This window comes from Eumetopias jubatus, unplaced genomic scaffold (assembly GCF_037043125.1).
Source record: "Eumetopias jubatus isolate StellerSeaLion01/CBP00866 unplaced genomic scaffold, mEumJub1_p1.0 scaffold_9, whole genome shotgun sequence".
Classification (NCBI taxonomy): Eukaryota; Metazoa; Chordata; class Mammalia; order Carnivora; family Otariidae; genus Eumetopias; species Eumetopias jubatus.
Window position 1 is genome coordinate 10,011,786 of NW_028274815.1, and position 21,110 is coordinate 10,032,895.

Consider the following 21,110-nt stretch of genomic DNA (forward strand, 5'->3'; position numbering starts at 1 on the left):
CTCCATACTCCACGCAAGAGCCCTGAACGCTGCCATCTACAAGGACAGGTCAGCACAGTTAACAGATGTTGCCGATGGCCACGCAAAAGGACAGGTGGTAGTGTGTCCATCTGTCCGCAGAGACCACATCTTGAAAACAAAAGGCTGTGGTTCCTTGTGGTTCATTCAAGGGAGTCCTTCCTTATCCATTTTGAGTGCTAAGCCCATTGTCAAGACCTCTGGTGAAGCTATTGGGAAGTGGTGAGGGACAGGGGGTTAGGGTCACACAGAAGGAGGACCGGCTTTGAAGTAGCTCCTGTGCCGGACCTCCCTCCTGGGAGTCCCAGAGAGACTCACGGGCTGATAGGCAACGGGCATAATCCCAGGCCTATCTACTGTTCAACTGCTCCAGCTCCTTAAGGACACCCTGGGTGGGCCTCCAAGCCCATGTGGTGCTGGCATTAGAAGTCACTACCGTCACCCGCATTCTGCCTTTGAGATTGTGCCAGGCTACTTCGCATCCATCCACTTTGCTCCTGCTTCCAATCTGCTTTCCTTCCAGGATTCACACCGCCTCTTATCTCCATCTCCTTTTGGTTCCAATTCTGAGTCAATCTCCATGGATTGGTACTTGATTTCTGGCTAGCAGTCCCAACCTCAGTGGCCTCCACCCCGCCCCTGCCTCCCGCCTGTGCCTCCGGCACACCCAAGGGCAGATCTGCCAGGCTCTGCTCCTGGCTTCCAATGCTGAAAACAAAGCTAGAGGCTGTAGATTCTAGGTAGTCCTCATTTGCTCCTCTTCCTTCAGGACCCCCTCTGGCCATTTACACTCTGTGTTACTATCAAACCTGTCCACATTTCCATCCTTGAGTCCACTCCTGAAGCCCACTTCTAAGTTAACACCCTTGATCGCAGAGCCATGGCGTGGAAAGACCCGGTGTGTATTATAATAAACAGGCTACTGTCAATAGAAATATATCAGGAAGGTTATTTACCCAGTTGTTTGAGAGAAGAAACACTGTCTCCTTTGTATGATACAAAATAAAATAATAAACCGCCTTGTTAGGCATAAGCCAGAGACAGAGGGCCTTGGGCACATCCTAGCATCAACCCCATGAGTTGTTTGAGTTACCTGGTAAACAAATTGAACAGATACAGAGTGGTGGGCTCTGATGAGCACACACAGATGCCACTTGAATCCTGTACATATGGCAGCCTTTTTCCAGGCACTTTGTTTCCTTTAGCCCCAAAGTCTTCCTGGTATTTCAGATTCACGCTGTGATTTTTTAGTGAAATGAGATTACAGCAGCCCAAAATTATATCAATAATTATATTCTGCTCAGATGAGAATGAGTGTGTTCCAAACTGCTAGCGGGACCTCTAGCAACCATCAGGAAAGCAGTTTCTTTGTGCCAAGTAATTAAGTAGAGCATTTTAGCAAAAAAATTAAGAGGAAAGTCTGTGTGTGAGCTCACTCATTCCTCACCTGAGGAATTTTACCTCTGTCATCCGCCAGCCAAGACTTAAATCTTTGAAACCTTAGTTCTCTTCTTTGTAAATTAGAAATGATGCTACACTAGCATATGTAATTGTGATGATTGAATGAGGGATACGTTGTTATGTATATTATAAATTATATCAGGGAAGATAATGCATAAGAAATAGTCACAAAATGAAAGATGAAAACTCTTAACTGGGGCTCCCTGGGGATTCCCTGGGTGGGAGACTGAGTTACTATTCAAAAATGTTAAGAATTTTCTCTTCTAGTTCCAAGAGCAAACTACCTCTTCATCCCTTGACTCTGGGATTGGCTGCATGACATGCTTTGGATTATGAGATGTTAATTGGTGTGACGTAAGCTTGAAGAAGAGTGGCAGGGCTGTTCTTTTCTTCCGATGGTTCTGTTATTGCCCTGGGCAAAACTCTATGCAGGCAGAGCTGCCTGGCGGGTGGGTGTAGGGGGAAAGAAACATGGATCAGAGCCCAGCCACAGTGAGCTGATCTCAGTTGACTGTTAGAAGCATGTGGAAGTCCAGCAGAAATAAGAACATCAGATGACCCACAGAACCATGAGAATAAGTGATTGTTATTTGAGGCCACTGAGTTTGAGAGTGATTTGTTTGCAATAATTTTGTGACATAAACTAACTTTTCCCTTCTCTACATAGGATGACCATATATCTCCATTTACACAGAACAGCCTTGGTTTACGTCTGTTTTAGTGCCTCATCTGTTTTACATTTTCCTAGTCTCTTTCTTTCTTTCTTTCTTTCTTTCTTTCTTTCTTTCTTTCTTTCTTTCTTTCTTTCTTTCTCTTTCTTTCTCTTTCTCTTTCTTTCTTTCTTTCTTTCTTTCTTTTTCTTTCTTTCTTTCTCTTTCTTTCTCTTTCTCTTTCTTTCTTTCTTTCTTTCTTTCTTTCTTTCTTTCTTTCTTTCTCTCTCTCTCTTTCTTTCTTTCTTCCTTTCTTTCTCTCTCTCTTTCTTTCTTTCTTTCTTTCTTTCTTTCTTTCTTTCTTTCTTTCTTACTTTTTCTTTCTTTCCTTCCTTCCTTCCTTCCTTCCTTCCTTCCTTCCTTCCTTCCTTCTTTTAAACAAAGTATTGCTATTTGTTGCACTGAAATAAGCTCGGATGGGTTTGGTAGACCTTGACTTTGCACTTGACTCTTCTGCATGATCTATCTACTGGAGTTGAAATGAGTGCACTCAAGAGAGACCCATGTTAACATATGATTAAATCTGAAAGGTGGCTAAAAAACACATCTCTCTTTTCTCGACCGTCCCAGACAGAATGTAACTAACACCTCTCTTTCAGTGACAACATGCAAGGAACTTGCAAATAAAGCAAAATGTGCTCAGGCACTAGCAGCTAAGGACAGCTAACTCCTTCCATCCTTGAGTGGTAGTGGGAGAGAAGCCGGAGCTGCTGCCACCGGTCAGCTGGTATACCATCCAGTTGCGGTAGGTCCACAAGGAAGCCTGAAAGTTTTACAGAGCTCCTAGGCCTCTAGTCAGAGGCGTGTGTAGGAACCGGTAAAATACAGGTTAGATGTAGACGAAGTATGTGCAAGAAATAGTTTGAGAAGCCTGCGTTAGAAAAGAGGATGCCATCTATTAGTTAATACAAATCTACAACTATATTTTAATGGTTTTATTTGACATATTTTTTTTTTGCTATTAATTATGTTGGCACAAAGAACCAAAAAAAAGTGCATAATTAGTGAAATATACATTATAAATTTCTCTTTTCAAGAAAGTTAATTATGCTACATCACAAAATGCTTGCAAACATTTACTTTCCACCATGGAGGGCTGCTGTGATGTCACTAACCACAGGGAATCTAAAAGACCAACTAACTGTACTGAAGAAGAATCAGTACCCATTTCAACATAGTTTGAGAAGACAGTGCCCAACCACCATGATTTAACACACGAAGTGGCAGAAGGTGTGTTTGTAGTCACCGTATGAAGCATGACTTTGAATTTAGATCAAATCACTCCTCGAATTAAATTGGCTCTTGTTTCATTCTGAGTTTTCTGGTGCACATAACAAATGTGAAACTATGATGGCTTATGTGTTGTCTCTATGAGCAGAAAAATTTCACAGAGTGTTCAGTGATTCCAGTTTTATTATATAAATAAATACCTCAAATGGAAAGTCGGACTATTTCAATAATTAATCTTTTTTTTCAATTCATGAACTCAAGGTAGAGCTATTTAAATGTTACTGCAAATTCAGTTTAAACATTCAACATTAAAAGTAAAGATCAAATTATTTGTCTTTACAGGGTAATGTAAATATAAGATTAAGAAACCTGCATGGCAGAGCTGGCTTGGAATTGGCTGTGAGGCAAACATAATTAACAATGCCATTCATACACATTGGAAGCTAATACAATGTTTTATGTCTACCTCAGTTTTAAAAAAGCCATTCAGATAAATTATAGGGAATCTACCAATCAAAATAAAACCTGTAGTTGTCAAACTGTAAAAATAAATACATACACATGATATGTACACCCACAGGCAAATAATCATCCCTAGTAGCTAAATGACAAAATTGTTGACTGAGCTAATGTTGAATATTGTTTTTTTAAATCAATCTATGTACATCTACATTGTTTATTCCCTTTCTTTAATCAGATTTTAGAAGCGTTTGATTTTTGCAGAACTACTCTGTAAATCAACCCAATGTCCTACAAAGCCATTAAACTTTCTGCAAAAAGACCTCTACATTTTGGTTATATTCTGTTCAAAACTAGGTGGAATCTTTAACCAAAGTATTCGACAAATGGCATGCACATCACCACTGCCCAAAATAAACAGCAAAATAACTCCTGGGGCTTCTGAAGCTCTTAAGCTGCAATTAGTAAAACAAAGCTTATAAATAAGAAGATCTTGAAATATCCCTCCAAAAGCAAGGGAAAAATTAACAACGTTGAAAGTGTAATTTACAAGTTTGCATTCTGAAATTTCTTAATATGTTTGACAAAAATTTCTAAAGAATTATGAACAGAAATAACCTATTCGAAGAGTTTTTTCTACTACCGCATCCGATGAAGAAAGGTACTCTGAATGAGGCAAAATTAGGCCCAAGGACAAACTTTGAAGAGTGAAATACTTAGACTTCTCAGTATGAAGGGAACTTTTTAAAGATTTTATTTATTTATCTGACAGAGAGAGACACAGCGAGAGAGGGAACACAAGCAGGGGGAGTGGGAGAGGGAGAAGCAGGCTTCCCACGGAGCGGGGAGCCCGATGCCGGGCTCGATCCCAGGACCCTGGGATCATGACCTGAGCCAAAGGCAGACGCTTAATGACTGAGCCACCCAGGCGCCCCTGAAGGGAACTTTTTAAAGTGTGTTCTAGAGAAATGAGTCAGTTGGAAGTGTCAAATGTCAAATTCTTAAATTTTACAGTAAAACTTTGAAGAAGATTAAAAACAATTTTGTTAAAATGAAAGATAAGACTATTGAATAAATTTTCAGGAAGGTACATAATTTTAAAGACACAAATAGTTTTAAAACTGTTTAAAATGTATACACTCTAAGATTGTTCATTCAACTTAGATTATTTTTTGTTTGAGATAATCAGTATAAAGAAGTTTTGACATTTGCTTTAATGTACATATATATATTTTTTGAGTATGTTATTTTTACTTAAAAATTATTTTTAAAAAATAGGTTTGACTAGAATTGGGTTATAGATCATCAATATTATACAATTAATTTGTCAGTCAATAAATACATTTTAAGGGGTACCTGGGTGGCTCTGTTGGTTAAGCCTCTGACTCTTCATTTGGGCTCAGGTCATGATCTCAGGGTCCTGAGATCAAGCCCTGTGTGGGGTCTCTGCACTCAGTGGGGAGTCTGCTTGAGATTCTCTCCCTCTCGCTCTGCCCCTCCTCCTGCTTGCGCTCTCACACACATTCTAACTCTTTCTTTCTCTCAAATAAATAAATTAATTAAAAAATACATTTTAAAAAACATATTTAATTTCAATTCTTTCAGTCTCAAAATGTATCCTGGCTCCAACAATAAATTGGAGAGGTCACTGTATTTCAGGTCTCTTTCAGTGTCATATTGTTGTTTGTTTTCTAAGTAAAGCAATCAATGAGCACTTCAAAAGTCCCATTTTCATTGTGCAGAAAAAAAGATTACAGAACAGTGTTTCAGTATTCAGCCACACTGGGCCCAGTAACCCGGAACGACAGATGCTTCTGGATGAAAAATCCAGGATTTGGATCAAGAAAGTTCTGGGTAAATACGTAGTAGTACAATAGTGCAGGATTCTGATGTTCTTTTTAGGTACTACTTGCATTCTTTTAATTGTCCTTAAAAATCACTATTCATGTTTACTTAGGAGAACCTCTCTATTAAGTAGTAAGAAATGTCGAAGTTATGGTTAAAAACGGTGTTCTTTTGTTGTCACAAACCAAAAAATTTGTTACCAATGTGCTAGCTATGAAATAATATCTCATGGGACAATCTGTGTCATGTCTGTTGCACTGGCCTGGGAAAGAGACATGTTTCAAGGTCTTTGCTACAGCATGTGGGCAGAGAATGTCAGAATAAAATGGTCACAGGGTTTTAGAGAATATTAGGATTAGCTTTTGGCACAAAGACCAAGAGGTTTCAGTGTTTCCTTATTGTTCAAAGTGAACCTGAGTTGTCAGAGCAAACAAATGTGTTACAAAGTGTTTTCTATACACCGTGAATCATGTATGGTACAAGAGTGTACTTCCCTATGGCGTACTTCTATTAGTCATTTCTATCTTCATTGGAGGCTTAACCATTAATGCCTCTGGGTTAATACTTTTTTAAAAATAGCTCAGACAAGAATGTTGAAGCTGTTTTAATGTGACAGTGTGTAAGTCATCACACATGTGTCTTTGGATCCCAGGATATGTTTCCTAGTTATAAAACACATATGTTCCAAAGGTCACAGATACTTGTAAGAACTTTGCACCTAAGATGAAGGCAACATGAAGCAATCCAATAGCAATCATTCATGTGATTCTCAGAACAATCTAGATACAAAAAAAAAAAACCAAAAAACAAAACATTCTAGATACAGCATTGGTACCTGTGAGCAGTGTAATCACCATTCTCACATGGATGGCTGTGATCTTTTTCACTTTAGACGACCCTCCTTGATATGTCACTTCACTGGATTTAGGAAATCAACTGTGAGGAGGATAGACCAATGTTACAATTCTCTAATATTTCTATAGAAAAATTCAAGAGTCAGATTTCCCTTTTTTTTAAGTTTTCTACATCACTTCATTTGATCCCAAAAACAATCTGATGAGAAAGTCAGCATAAAAATTAGACCCCTTCTCTGCCCCAGGCTGTTGGAGTTGTAAGTAACACCTTGCAAACTTGATCAGTTGGAAGGGAAATTTATTGTAAGGATCGCCTTTCCAACTCACATGACAAGTAACAGCATCCCACCAACCAGAGGAAGACTGTTCTCTCCCTCCAACCACGGGTCACCTTGAATTTTTTATTTCTGCTTTGATTCATCTCTAACTCGGCTCAGTTGAGTTCCTCAGGACCCACAGTGGCTGGCAGCCCCTAGCTCTCTGTACAATTGCATCGTTCTCAGTCCACCACCATCATCTGAGAATTTTCAGGGTCTCCTGAAAACATAGAAAATCTGAATGGCTCAACCCTTCCTGTGACCTGGTTCCCTTGGGTTAGAGCATCACCTCACCCAATCAGCCATGGATGGGGATGTGGGAACTTTCTGGAAAATGTTGGGAAGTTAAGTATCTAATTAATATCTGTTAACACTCTCTATGTGCCAGACACAGGGATAAATGTTTTATATGCATTTTCTTATTCTATCTAGTTAACAATTGTATGTTTAGGTAGTACTATGATTTTTATTTTACAGATGAAGAAACAGATTCACTGATTTGTCAGACACCACAGGTTAGAAAGTTGTAAAGCCATTCTTTTCATTCTGGGCATTTGAGTCCAAAGCTGTGCTTTTAGTCACTGAGCCATATTGCATTTCATAATTTCTAAATTTAGTACTACCTCAACTTTAGGAAATCATTCTGAGATGTTGATGGAGCTTAATCTTAAAGCCTAAAGTTTATCTGGCTCCTGAAATGTCTAAGAATTACTGAAAAATGCTGGAATTTAAAGGAAGACAAGTGTGGGATGCGCACATTCACAGACACACAGATGGAAACAGTGCGGCATTGTTGTAAGGTGCGAGGCAATAAAATAAGGCTTTCAGAAAACGATCCGTTTTACATATGAGTACTTGGTATATGAATGAAGCTAATAATTCAAATCCCAGACAAAGAATAAACTATGCACAAAATGAGGCAAAGATATTAGCTACCAGGATAGAGTGAGAGTTCACAATGCCTAAAATTTTTAATTTTAAATTCTGGATGCATTAAAGGCATGCATTATTTATTTAATGCATATTTATGAAACATCACTATCACCTAGTGCTGCAAGAGGTAGCATTAACTCATATCCAAAATGGTCCTTATATCAGTTTTTCATGTCAGTTCTCCTTGAGCCCAAGTTTTTCATTCAGCAAACACGTGCTAAGCACTTTTTCTGGGTCATGCGATAGGATTACAAAGTTAAAAAGCACCGTCTCTGCCCTTAATTATCAACTGCGTTATTCTTCTGTGTTTCTCACAGAATCCAGTTCAATTCTGGTCAACAAAGAGTTTTGAATACTCATTGGTGGCCAAGAACTTTGCAATACTCTGAGCAGAGAGTGGAAGAAAAAGAAGAGGAGGAAGAGGAGCGGGACCAGAAGGAGGAGGAGGAGACAAGTAAAGGAACCAGGAAGAAAGGAAAGAAGAAAGGCAGGGAGGGGCTATGATTAGTTCCTGCACTTAGGAAAAGTATATTCCAGTTGGAAAGACGTACAAATTATTTCAATATCATATGACAAATGCCAAAAAGGATGTCATGGCTGACTGCTATGGATGCACCAAGGAAAGGTATTTAGCCAGGTGTGGGCATCCCAGGAAGACTTCCTGGATGTGGTGATGCTAGAGCAGGGAGAAGGCCAGCAGAAGTCAACCGCCAGAATAAAGAATCAGTACATATTGAATACGTACTGAATTGATTGAATAAACAATGAATGGTTCGTTGAACAGATCAATGGTAAGTGGATGGAGGAATCAAAAACACCTAACATGTGATGTCTGACCTCCAGGCTTTTAATTCCCCACTGGAGAAAAGAAACAGAAGCACAGGAACTTAATTATTCCTCCAGAGCAAATCTGAAGAGAACTTGTCTGTCAGAGTGTTTTTGGCAGCCTGGAACAGAACACAGGACTGAAGCAAGGCATAACCCTGAAGTGTTCGTAAATGAACCTCTAGGCACATGAATGCTCCCAACAAGGGTTTGGTTATTTCACAGCTCAATTAGACCAGGGCAGCTCTGGGTAGCTTCTCTCCGGTTCTTCTGGACGGGAAAAAAGAGCACCCCTGGGGTGTGTTTCCTTTGCTCACAGGAGTCTACCCCAACACTACTCCACTTGTGACACTAGAGGTGTAGATTTTCCACACGTCAGGCAATTCTGTGACATGAACTGGATGTCCCTACTATTGAACTCAATTCTGACCCAGAGATGGTGTCAGATTCCACGGATTCAGGGCTCTCTTCCCCAAGATAGCCCCCCCACGCCCGACTGCCCAATACACACACACACACACACACACACACACACACACGCGCGCGCGCGCGCGCGTGCGCGAGCTTCAGATGCCAATCCCAAGTCCCGTAGTCACCAGTGCTTCTGACAGACTATATAAATCAGAGGTTCCTACAACCCCCCTCTTAGGTTCAGTTTAATTTGCTGGAATGACTCACAGAACTCGGGAAACCAGTTTAGTTACTAGATTAACCATTTATTACAAAGCATATTAAAGGATACCACTGACCAGCCAGATGAAAAGATACACAGAGCAGGGTCTAGAAGGGTCCTGAGCACAAGAGTTTCTGTCCTCATGGAGTTCGGGGTGCACCACCTTCCGGGACACAGATGTTTCACCAACCTGGAATTCTCTGTATCCACCTTCCTGGGTTTTTACGGAGGCTTTATTACATAGGTGTGGCTGATTTCATCATTGGCTATTGATGATGAACTCAGTCTCCTGCCCCTCTCCCTTCCTGGGAGGTGGGGGGTGGGGCTGAAAGTTCCAACCCTCCAATTTTGGCTGGTTCCCCGGGCAACCACCAGCCCCCCCATCCTTGGGGGCTTTCCAAAAATCACCTCATCAACATAAACTCAGGTGTAATTGAAAGGGGCTTGTTACGAATGAGAAAAGTCACCCTTTCATCTTTATTGTTCTTGCAGCTATTTCAGGAATGGAGGATAAAATAAAATATTCTAACAGAAGATGCCCCTTTGGCTCTTGCATAGGAAATTACAAGAGTTTTAGGAGCTGTGTGCCAGGAACAGCGGAGGAAGACCAAATGTCCATTTCTTATTATAAGTCCCTCTGTCCCATCTTGGCTTTCTTCCCTTTGTGGTCCAAGATGCTGCTAAAGCCTCAAGCATCACATCCTCACATAGCAATTTCAAGACTAGAGTTTCTCCTTGTGAAGAACTCTTTTTTTTTTTTTTTTTTTTTTTTTTTACCAGAGGGAGAGGAAAACCTTTTCCAGAAGTTTTCTCAAGTATATCTTTCTGCAGTTCCCCTGGTCAAGATTACATCCTATGGCCTTGCTTAGTTGCAAAGACGGCTGGGGAAAAAGCATCTGGCTTTTCAGCCCCCAGAGAGAGAACCCTAGGAGAAGGGTAGGGGAATGGCTGTTGGCTCTGCAGACAACTGTGTGTGCACATGAGCTAAGCAAACACTAACGAGAATTGCCCTTACCTGTGATGATGCTCTGCATGCTAAGGGGACACAGGTGAACATCAGTTCTTAAATATGGACAAGTAATAAGAAGTCTGTAACTTATACTAACTCTTCATGCTTCTTTTATGCACAGAGTCCCCATAATAAAAGAAGGGTCTTTCTTTTAAATATCCTATCCATATCAATGCAGAAAACACCTTTTCTCTTCCTGGGTCAATACCTCACATCTACTCCAAAGAAATCACTGACTCCACTAGAAACTTGGAACTGAGAAGAGATGAACATCCATTCCATGCGGACTCTTTACTAGATGCCTGTCACACATCCTGTCACTCCTCATTCGATGGAAATTTCATGTAAACTGTGGCTCACTGGGTCAAGTACTTGTCTCAAGTCAGAGAGCCGAGACATGACATAGCCTGGTGTCCATTTTTGGCTTGTCAAAGCCAAAATGGAGCATCCCTCCGTTAGAGCACCTATATGTCCGGAGGTGATGTCACAAGTGTTTGAATGTGCCAGACATCTTTCTCTTATAAGCACTCCTGCTAGAAAAACTGACGGTAGGCAGAAGATGTCTCCTTTAAGCCCACTCTTGCTTATTAATTGATTACATCACTGGGCCTCACACTGTGGCGCCCATTTTCACAGCCCAGGAAATTTACGTGGATTGTGCAATGACAACCATAAATCATAGTCGAAACAACTCTGAGAACAAAAACACCAAGGGTTTGCCTGAGGTTTGCAGAACCTTTCATCCGAAAGATTACGTAATTTGTTTTGAACCTACACATTCATTATTCATTCAACAGATATTAACGGACCATCCACCGTGCATCGTGCTCTGTACACTTGTAGTTGTTTATAAATGCTGACTTGTGATCTGTCTTTGATTCAACACATATTTCCTGATTGTCCACTACGTGCCAAACAGCGTGATAGATTCCACTGGGTTAAAAAAATGAAGCAAAATCTGGTCCCCGCACTCCAGAACTCTGTCACTTGAGAATCATTCTTCAATCGCTCTGGGAAGAAGAAATGTGTTCTGCCCTTTTGCCGACTGTAGAAGCATAACGACATGTATAAAGTCATGGACTATGTGCTGGTGTTTTTGTTTTCACCCCCTCTGGATGTATTCTCTCCTCTTTTTTTCACCTCTCTGGGCCACAGGAGGCCAGTTCCTGTGGCCCGCTTCATGTGAGCTCCCTTGCCTGATGTCATGGGGTCTGAGCCAGGGGAGGCACGAGTGATGAACTGGACTAGGAAGGGGATAAGATACAATTCAGGTTATTTCTTCTCTGCTCAGTCTTGGCGACAGTATTGCGTGTCTGGGAGGGGCTGTGTGGCCCTCTGGACTGGGGCTCCTCCCAAGTTCTGGGTGCGTCTCCTCCAGAGTTCCAATTCTCATCGGGCTCCAGGAACCCTGTTTTCCTTTTGTCCTTTGGCCGTGGGAGTGGTAACTGCCTCCTGCCTACTCTCTAGTGGTCCCTAACTAGTCTCTGGGTGCCTAACTAACTGTTCCTTATTGGTTCTCTTAACCTGGCATGCACATCTACAAGGGGTCCCTGTCCTAAAAAAATCTCTTCCGGTGAGCCATCTGGATCAAATTCTATTCCTTACTGGGACCATGGCTAATCAGAATATCAAAGCTGATGAAAGTTTAGAAATCATCTGATCTCTCCTTTTCATTTTACGGGGACAGAAATCAGGTTCCGAGAGAGAGCACAACTTGCCTGAGGTCACTGCGCCTGTGGGGAGAATGAGCACCAGCTCACCTGCCTCTCCAGCCAGCCTTCCTGGAACGACATCCCAGACCACCTCTCTGCATGTGGCTAGTTTCTCTCTGGGGTCTGACCTTCCAAACTTTGGACAATGGCCCCTTCTGCAAGCTTTTGAGCTTGCAAGCTAAGGACATGAATGAACTGAGTCATCCCCACAGAGCTTCATTAATTTTAAGGCAATTTAAGATTTCTGAGTCATAGGTTTCAGTCATTTAGACTTTCCCAGCTGGTACTGTTCTTGCCCACACACATTTTTCTTTCAAGATTGCATCTGAGTCTAGATGTGTGGCTCTGCCCACTCTTCATCAGTGTCTGAGAGAAACGGCCTCGTAGAGCGATCCGTGCTGGGCTGTGCTTTTTCCATTTGCATGTGCATTTTAGTCTCTGCATGTCTTTAGTCTTTCGTCTTAATGGAATTAGCAGTCTGCAGCTTGATCCAGACTCTATCCACCAGAGACCTGCCCAAGTCCAAATTCTATATCCAACACAATATTTTACCCAGCCTCCTGAGGAAACTCAGTTATGCCATATGGTTGACTCCACTCACTGAATAATATTTAGCAACTTGATGAACAAGGACTGAATCATATCTTAACCATCTTGGCCAAATATTGTTTTATATAGCAACAGTATTAGTAATATATATGTTTTATTTTTTTTACACTAGTACTTCCTGCTACGCCCACTGAAAATTAAGAGTTAGACCTCACTGAAAGTAAACTGCAGAATAAAAGAGTCCTCACTCATTAGCGATCTTCAATTCAATATTGCATTGTATGTATGATACATTCAGAATGTCTGCTTTTTCTTTTCCTCCAGAACAGCTGCTGGGATTGAGCAATAGTCTCCCGGGGTAACGCAGCAGGGAATCCTGGGGCATTTCCCAGACACTGAAAACAAAGGCTTTGTATCCATGGGGAGGACATGGCTCGAGCTCTCTCCCTCCTACCAGGGACAAGTCCCAAATTCTCAGGATGTGAGGAAGAATATTAGCAAGGCTCTGTGTGGGGGCCCCTCTGTGTGTGGCTAGGTGATCTTAAGACAGTCACTTTCCTCTTTGAGCCACGATTCAATTGTTTAAGGGGGATAATAAAGAACACCCTTTATAAACTGTGACAGTATGCAAGTTCTGGGTCCATGCAGGCACTGTTCAAGCCTTATAGATGCAACCATGGGTAAGATGCAACCCATGCTTTCAAGGAACTCACAAGTCGAAAATAGGAATATATGCAGAGGTCATCTCAACAAAATATGACTTGGCTAAGATGGAGCTGTGCACATGGAAAGACTCTTAGCTCTTCTTGAGAATTCCTGAAAGAGATGGTGCTCAAGATGAATCCTGGCAAGATTTATGGAGATGAGAAGGGTCTTCCATAAAGTCAAGACCATGAGCTTCAGTTACTGGAAAATATATTGCATTGCACAGAATGATAAAAAAAATAAGCTATATTTATCGCTATTAGAAAATATTAGTTATTACTACAAACATCAGTATTTTCTGAAAATCAAGAAGGGGATTTTGGGGAGAGTCTTCATACAATGGCAGTTGCAACTCACCTCCCCCGACCCCCATGGCAACTACTGTGCCCATCTCCAAGGGAAATTGTTTGCTATAAAATGCTGAACTTACTAGAATTAAGAGAAAGGAAATCATCCTACTTTATCTAGATTCTCCTTAGTATGCAAATCCCTAAAGAAAGGAACCCACTATCTTCATTCTCAGGGAAACATGTGTTGCTTTCCATGATCTAGTAAAGTTTTGTATGGCAGCTGGGCTACCGATGTTTGAAAAATGAATGATTAAAAAAACTCCTTGTTGGAATACAGACTGTTAGAGATAGAAGGAACTTGAGTGTCATTTAATCTCATGTCCTTATGTTACAGATGAAGCAACCAAGCTCTAGTGAGAAAAATCATCTGGATCACAGGCCCCTGATAAATTAGTGGCAGAACAAGAGCAGATATGAGGGTCCCTGAATGATGTCAAGGCTCTTGTAAGGACTGGATGAATTCTAAAACCTCTAGACCAAAGCAACTGTGGTTTTCTTGAGGGATTTGCATTCTCTTGGCATGCACACATACGCAACACTGTGACAAGTGCAGAACGGAGGAGAGAAGAGAACAAGACTGGTCCTTGCCCTTAGAGAGCTCCTGATACCCTGAAAAAGTCATGTTCACGTCCTACAAACATGACAGATTAATCAGGATTCATTATAAAATCATTGTCAAATGATGATGTGCACATCAGGAAAGAAGATATTTCTTTAGCAGATTTGTCAGGAGAAGAAAGGCTTAAGATTCATTCAGCCTATGTTTATGAAATATTCTCTCATTATAGGGTTTGTTTTTTTTTTTTTTCTCCTCTGGCTAAGGCTTCCAGAGGAATTGTTTTAGCTGACTGAGTAAGAGGACTATACTACATTGTTCCAGTTTTTTATTACTGAGTAAAAAATACCAACCTGATACTCAATGCAGTAAAACAACCACAACTTTATTAGACTGTGTTTTTGTGGGGAAGGGATTTGGAAAGATGACATAACTGGGTCATCTTTGTGGTACTCTCTTGGGTAGTGCTCTGGTGTGGAAGAGTCAAGTCGGTTTCATTCTTGTGCCTGGAGCTTTGTCAAGGTTTGGTTGGAAGGCTTGGTTCCATTGGGCCCCCTCCCTCTCCGAAGCCTTTCTGTGTGGTTTCTTCAGTAGGATAGTCGATTGGACTTAATGCATGGTAGCTCAGGGCTCCAAGAGGCCAAGGAGGAAGCCTCCAGTCTTCTTGAAGGCAAGACCTGGGCCTGGTCACCCATAATATCCACCATTCTCTATTGGTCTAAGTAGTCTCAGACCAGTCCATATTCAAGGGGAGGGCAATGAACCCTACCTCTCAACAGGAGGAGGGTCAAAAATGTGTGGACATCTTTAACTGGCACATTTATCTTTCTACTGTGTTACTTCATGTGTGTAAGAAAATCTTAGTGATTTATGGCCCAAGTAAAAATGTGATAGGAAAAAAATGAAAAATCTCAGATGGGAAAACAGGGCAGTGTATGAGCAGCTTCTGTCATTAAACTGTGAGTTCCTATCTGATCCACTGTGTTCAGTCCAGCACCTAGCACTGTGCTTGACACATAGAAGGTGATCCATCAACAGAACTGAGCTAATGGACAGGCATTTGTTACTATATTTCTTGTTATGTGAGTGAATTTCTCACACTAAACCTCCCAGGAAAGGTGCCAGGGGAATCTTATTGCAAAACTAGCAGTTTATTGGGTTGACAAAGAGAACATTCAATTAAAGAGATTTTCAGAACACAATGGAATCATTTTAGTTGTGAAATGTGGACTTAAAAAGTAATCATTTAGAAACATCCATAAAGTATTTGAAGACTGGATGACACCATGCAGCCCCTTTCGCTTGAGCACAAACAGCAGATCCTGGATGGGCACAGACATACAAAGGCACAGACAGATTTGGGTCAATCCCAGGTCCCTCTGCCCCACTCCGAGGTCCGGGTTCTTTTCATAACACCAGGTTTCTAAGAGAACATCACTCCTGGATTGACTTATTGAGAACACAGTGATAACAACCAACATGTGTCCATCACTGTCCTAGCACTGTGAGGATAGAGGGAAATAAAATATGGCCCTAAGTCTCAAGGACCTCCATGTCTCCAGATTGGGACATTCTCTGCCCATTCTTAGAATCCAGGGAGATTTTCAGGTGTCTCGAGGTAGATCAAGATAGTAGAGGGGTAGAGAAGCTGAGATGGTCCATTGCGTAGCCATGGAGCCACCATGTCAGAGGGAAAAGTCTTTGAAGGATATCAGAGGGCTATCAGTTCTGCCAGTGTGGATCAACAACTTTTAGCTTTCACCCCTTCCAGTCAAACATAATAATCTCCATCCCAAGATTCTGATATGTCACGCTAGAGAATGCCAAGGCAGGCAACTTCTAAAATGGCCTCCAATTATCCCTGTGCCCTGGTATTCACATTCTTGTCATTTTGGGGTGGCCCAGGTGGCTTGCTTCTACTGAGTCGAATATGGCAAAGTGACATGGGATGTCACTTCCAAGATTAGGCTAAAAAAGAATTAGACTTCTGTCTGGCTTGTCCCCTCTCTCTAGCCCTTCTCAAATATTTGCTCTCATGAAGCAAGCTGCCATACTGTGAGCTACCCTATGGAGAGGCCAGTGGCCCACATCTGAGAATGGTTTCCAGTCAACATCCATGGAAGAAACGTGACCCTCAAGCCAACAACATACAAGGGCCTGAATCCTGCCAGTAACTCCATGAGTGACCTTGGAGGCAGAAGCTTTGGGGAGCTACTGTAATGCAGCAATAGATAATACAAGTGTATAAAAGAAGAAGAAAATTCAACTAGGTCAGTTCTGAAGCTAGTGTGTTTTCTACTACACCACGCGATTTCTGGCTAATAAGGATCTTTCATCCAGAGGCCAGGGGACCATCTAGCCAGCGGAAAACATCCAAGCATTTTAGCTCAACGTTCGCATTCCCCCATGGTCTGGCAGCAGCCTTGTCTCCCTCCCTGTAGCTCTGCCTCTGCCTTGAGCGAACCTGGCTGCCTATGCCTTCCTCCCTCCAGCACTCCGCATGGTATCTTTTCCTAGACACTCTTCCATCTTGACCTGCTGATATTCTGCTCAGACTTCAAGGCCGGTTCAAATGCTTCCTTTGCTTCATTTCCTGGTGGGAGAAATTATTTTTCTCCAGAAATTCTCCAGAATTTTATATATGTATGTATCCCGTACTTTGTGCCAAGGGCTACTCTAAAGGATGAAGGGGCACACAAAATCCCGTTTTTTACTCTAGTTTATATTTTACAGTTATAGAATTTAGGACTGATTGTATAGTATAATTTATGTATACCTTGCATGCCTCCACTCAAACTATTAATTTGGAAGACAGAGATATGCTCTCAGTAATCTCCGTGATGTTTATGGTAACAAAATCCCCGGGCACAGTAACTGCCTGTTAGGACCTAAACTGTGTCCTTCCCCTCCCCCACACCACCAAATCCGTATGTTGAAGGTCAGACCCCCAGTGCGACTGTATTAGCAGACAGGGCTAGTATAGAGGAAGTAAAGGTTAAATGAGGTCATCAGTCTTATTGGACTGGTGCCTTGTAAGAGAAAGAGGGGCGCCTGCGTGGCTCAGTCAGTTAAACGTCCCACTCTCGGTTTCGGCTGAGGTCCTGATCTCAGGGTCATGAGATGGAGGTTGGCATCGGGCTCTGTGCTTGGTGGGGAGTCTGCTTGGGATTCTTTCTCCCTCTTTCTCTGCCCCTCCCCCTGCTCACTCTGTGTCTCTCTCTAAAATAAATAAAGAAATCCTAAAAAAAATTTTAAAAATAAAAAAGAAGAGAAAGAGGCACCAGGAGCGTAATACTCTGAGAAAAGTCCACAAAGAGACACAGGGAAAAGGTGACCCTGGTCAGGAGCGAGGCCTCAGGAGAAACCAACCCAGCCGACACCTTGATCTTGGACTTCTAGCCTCTACAACTGTGAGAAAACAAAATTCGGTTGCGGAAGCCACCCAGCCAGTGGAATTTTGTTAAGGTGGTCTGAGCAGTTCTTTTGACAAGAACTCAGCCAGCGCCTCAGTAGGCTCAGTGGATCCATAGTGGTGTGAAAAGGTCAGAAGCTGTGGGCTCAGCCTCATCTGAATTTGAATTCTCTTTCTACCTGGTACCAGCCAACAAGAGCAACTCATCTTTTTCCTTTCCTGTAAATGTGGTTAATGATGCCTATTTTACACTGGGATCTTGAGGAAGATAGGAGATAGTGTTGGCAAAGTGCTGGTCATAAACTAAACGCAGGAAAAAAACAAAACAAAACAAAACTACACGTTTCCTTCTTTCTTTTCTTCCCTCTCCTGGGGAAAGCCCAGATCAGTAAGAGGGCCGGAGAAGCTTTTGGGAGCCTGAGGCAAAAGGAAACATCACAAATTCTGATCTACTGTTTATTTAAAATCTGTATATATTTTTCATCATGGATTTCTTTTCCCTTGATTTTTATTTTTTTAAATATTGCCTTAAAATATTATTTCTCTTGATTACTGATGTTTTGGGTGTTCCTTTAAATTTTGTACCTGAGACAAGGGCTTTACTCTTCTTACTTAGTTTGGACCCTGGTTACATAACTCACAAAGAAAGCCTCCTTTAGCCTGAGCAGAAAGTTGATTCAGATTCTTTTGGGATTGTCCCTACCTTTGAAATAGCCCCACTCCGGACTCCGGCAGGCTGTGTGAACAACACTGGTGTCTAGAGAAAGGGCTGACTCTGTCTTGTCATCTGGGGATGAGGCCTTCTGACATACACTGGGGCATTTTTTTTTTTTTTTTTCCCCTGAGAGGGGCCCTGCAAGCAGGTAAGATGATGAGCTAAGTAAAGGTTTTTCAAAGTGTGATCCTTTGCCAGTTTTACCTGAGGAATTTTAGGGAACTTTGAGAAAAGGAATGGGTCCAAGCTGTCAAGGCTTGGCCAGCTCCCGATGGAACCTGAATTGAATTTCTGGCTGGGATTCCCAGCGGTGCCTTTGGTCTTTACACCTGTCCCTGAGGTGCTGTCTCCTCACCAGGCTGCCAGCAGCTCAAGGGGAGGCAGGAGACCTTAGTGTACCTTCACCTGCCTTGTCCAGCTCAGGGTCAGCAAGGAGAACGAAGAGGAGAGGGAGGCAGGGAGAGAAGCAGGGGGAACAGGGGAGGGGGAGGCGTGGGAGGGGGAGAAACGGGTCCTGGCAATCCTGAGTAGTGATGGTAGTGGTGGCGGCCCTGTGGTAAGTAAGGACCCACCTGAGCACTTCACCTACATCGGCTTCTTTAAAATGGCCGCCGTCATGAGGGTTCAGGGATGTAGGGTTACTTATGGATGTCCCGGAACTGACCTAAGGTCCCAGAGCTCCTGAAGTTCCAAATAAGGACTCACTAAATGTCTTCTGGACCTGTTGAGGGACGGTTGTTTGACTTTCTCACTGAGCTCTTTCCCAGACGCTGTTTCCTCAAGTCTGTCAGGGATCAAGCCTCGTGGTCACTGAGCAACCCTGGGGCCCATAGAGAAAGCAGCTTACTTCCCTGTGGCAAAACCCCCTAAAAGTCATATTCGTTAGCAGGCTCTTTTATCATGCAAATGGAAAGAATGACCCCTGGGCCCTGGGGCATAAACTCATATTTACAACAAGGGATTTTATTTCAGCAACCTCTCCTCCAGTTTACACACGCAGGACCCTGCACCATCCCCCAGGCCCACAACTACAGAAGGACTCATTTTCTCAAGTGTTGGGTGAATTGCTAGGAACCATCTGTCCAGTGCCAAACAAACCTCAACCTTAGAGTTCTGGGTCCCATAGCGAAGGATATAAAATTTCATGTTGTCTCCAGCGATAGCAATTATGCTGAGATATATTTTTAATTGCCTACATGGGAAACTGTATCATGAAATCGGTGATTTGTTTACATTTTGTATTTTATTAACCACAAAATCACGTATGTATATTTGAAAGCGAATCGCACAGACAAGGGTGAGACGCAGCATGTGCCTTCCCCAGGGGGTCTGCTGAGTGGGCTGTCCCAGGTGTAGCTGAGCCCCCATCGCTGGGTTGTGCTCTGCTCCAAGCCCACCTGGGGATCCAGGGCTCACAAGGTGGAAACTGCTATTCTATCGACATCACCTTTCTGTTCAGACATATTTTGCTTGTTTGCAACTTTATAGTTGTCATCAAATGAAATCCCATGCAAGGACCCCGAACATATGATCCAAAAATGGCTTTAAATTTAAGATGATACGTGGACACAGATGGAAGAAGAGAGAGGAGACACACAGAGGAAGAAAAAGGGACAGAAGGGCCGAGGACAAGAAGGAGCCATGGTAGGAAGCAGATCTGGATTATAAAATGTATGCAGGCTGTGCTATCAGATGGGCTGGTTTTGTGCTCATTAGCTGGCGATTTCAGTTCCTTGAGACTCAGTTTCTTCTTCTGGAGCTGTTGTGAGGTTCAAGCGGACAAATCTGTAAGAGTGCTCTCTAAGTTGGCAAGCTTGTTGCACATATTAATTCTTAGAAACCTTAATCGGAACAATCAGGGCCATCCAAGGCCATGCTGCTAATTGGCTGAATTGGGGCCCAAATAGGACGAAAACTCAATGCACCATTGTTCAGACATTGGTCTACTGGTGACGAGCCCATTTTCCCCTGTACTGAAGCTTGGATCTTAAAAGCTGGAGGGGGACTGAGGTGATCATCTGATTTCTCCTCTTCCCTCTCTCAGCAAAATATTATAATCTCCACGCCTCGGAGGGAAAGAAAGGTATGTACCCTTCAGAGCCCTGCTGCCTGTGGGGGCCCCTCCTGCCACGTATGGAAACACACACTAGATTTACCAAAACAGCTTCAGGCTGAGTTCGTCTGGACAAAAACCTAGCAGTCTAATGACTTGTAAATGGGGACCTCCTCCTGGACAAGCTGGTTCATTTTACCTGCTTTCACTTTTCTGTTAGCTGCTCGACAATGGGTAATAGGACCTTAGACGATCAGCAAGACCCAGAAAATTCCCAGAAGCTGGAGCTCCTACACTCCTCTTAATGTGAGTAACAGTAATAATTCTCTTCTGCTCATTTCCCTGGTGGGTGAGGACTCAGAACTATTTTCCTGTGTGAAAAGAAGAACTATAAAACCAGGGCTTGGGAGGAAAATGGTTCCTCCCTGGCAATTTCTTTTGTATTTATATACTGGACTTGCCCCAGTGGACCATTTATCCAAAAAGAAAAACACATACCTTACCTCGCTGTGATAAAACAAACAAACAAGAAGTCACCTTTTATTTATTTATTTATTTATTTATTTATTTATTTATTTATTTATTTATAAGCTCATGACCCTGAGATCAAGACCTGAGCTGAAATTGAGTCGGACACTTAATTCACTGAGCCACCCAGGTGCCCCAAGAAGTCACCTTTTAATAGGTACTGCTAGGAATCATCTTGTAAATAAACAACTGCTTT